The following is a 2,214-nucleotide window of genomic DNA, read 5'->3' as shown; positions in this document are numbered from 1 at the left end:
TACGGGAATAACCACATGAAGCACTTGACCTTGTGCGAACTGCTAGAGGTGCACAAGTCGGGTCCTTTGTACGGGAATAACCACATGAAGCACTTGACCTTGTGCGAACTGCTAGAGGTGCACAAGTCGGGTCCTTTGTACGGGAATAACCACATGAAGCACTTGACCTTGTGCGAACTGCTAGAGGTGCACGAGTCGGGTCCTTTTGACCTTGTGCGAACTGCTAGAGGTGCACGACCTTTGATTCTTTAGAAAGGTCAATAAACATCTGTATCTGAACATTGTCATCCACCTTGACGGACAAGGGGTATTCCAAGTTCGTAACGAATCTATCGTACTGTTCAGCCATCTTTCTTAATCAATACATTTATTGGGTTCATGGGCGTCCGGAAGGGGAGGAAGCGCCTGCTTATAGCTTTGATATCATTTTGCCCCCTCTGTAATATTTCCTGCGGACCCCCATGACTAGGTCAATTTGATGGGGCTTCTTGACGAAAGTTAAGAGTAATCTTCCTGCTAACACTGGTGAACCCATTACACACCACCCATCAAAACGAATGTTGCTACAGGACATCCGGGATCTAGTGGGGGGGTCTTTATACCACGACTATTATAGGCTGTTGTCGCGACGAAAAGTTTTCAACCCGATACTATAGATGGGCTTCCTAAAAACAAGAAAAAGAAAAGGCGGCCAGCCAACAAATGTATATTAACCAAACTCTTCTCTTGCACGTGTCTTGCGGGTTACAGATACATCAGCGGCAGGGCGAATGTGAAACCGGGCTGTGATGTATGATACTGCACGTACATATAACCGATGACCTACATATCTTTATATATATATATTGTTACGATAGCGGAAGTCACGTGACCCTGGTAACACGTCATGAGTTTCTAGAAGGATCATGACGTTTCCAGGCAACTCTAGTCTTTTCTAGGCGCCCTTTATTTTAGTATATAAGCCCGGCAAATAAAGCGGAGATATGAATTGCAGATAGATGGAGATAGAGACAGATAATCGAGTCAAGCCGTGAGTAAAGTGTGTAAATCACTGTGAATTATAGCTAAGTTAAAGTGACTGTGAAAATTAAGTGTATTACATAGTTTGTAACGAGAAAGAATAAACTAGTTTTAATTAAGAAAGGACTTGTATCACTGAAGTTTCATTGGAAAGAAATTTTACGGGGAATTATCAAACAAGCAGATACGTAACTATATATTTTGTAAGCGATCACATTTTGTCTTAAGAACTAGGCTTCCCCTGGAAGCAGTATTCCACACAGCACACACAATAACTTTTTTTGTTTTGTTTTTCATAGGTACACATTAGAAGAGATGGTGTCTGAATTCATGTGCGCACAGGTATACATTTTTGAAGATATCTCGGTTGCTATACATACATGTGTAAATCCAATTGAATATTGACGTCATAAGATATAGTATCTTATGGTAAATTACATTTTCACCCATTGTTACGTTCCCAGTAAAATCCTTCATTCTAGCTGTTAATATAAGCCTATGTGTATTTTTTTTACACTAAAGTTGAGGGGGGATATAGTCCCCCTGTTCAGCTGCCTGTGAGATAATCCTAAGAATTACAGTGTTATATCCTATTGATGTTGTTTTCTCTTTCATGAATTATAGTTAATCGCTCCCCAGAAGCTTAGTGATAAATCTGCAAGCTTACGACGCTAAATTGGTGTGGTGAGCAGAGCACAGATGGCCCATTGTATAGCTCTGTGCTGAATAAAAAACAAACAATCTATCTTCTACTCAAAATATATGAATGTCTAATAAGTTCATTGGATCTTAATGTCTGTAAGTTGAAGTAACTCGAAACTGCAGTGCTAAGCTTCGATAAATACGTCGTAGAGCTATGCTTTGATAGATACGTCATAGCGCTAAGGTTGGCTAAATACGTCGTTTCGTAGCGCTAAGCTTCGAAAACTACACCGTAGTGCAATGTTTCGACAAAAGTGGGGAGTTTTCCTAGATATTAAGCTTTTATATAATGAACTAAATAATATGATACTGACTGTTAACACTAAAGTTCCAAAAATGCAGTTTTTATAGTTGGGACACACTCGTTGTTGCTTTGAAAATGCCCCCCCCCCAGTGGCATGTCTGCGGACTTGTAACGCTAGAAACCGGGTTTCGATACCCATGGTGGGCAGAGCACAGATAACCCAGTGTGTGGCTTTGTGCTTTGAAAAG

The sequence above is a fragment of the Limulus polyphemus genome, unplaced genomic scaffold, assembly GCF_000517525.1.
Source record: "Limulus polyphemus unplaced genomic scaffold, Limulus_polyphemus-2.1.2 Scaffold7061, whole genome shotgun sequence".
Taxonomy (NCBI): domain Eukaryota; kingdom Metazoa; phylum Arthropoda; class Merostomata; order Xiphosura; family Limulidae; genus Limulus; species Limulus polyphemus.
The sequence above is the reverse complement of the archived record's forward strand: the minus strand, read 5'-3'. Positions refer to the sequence as shown.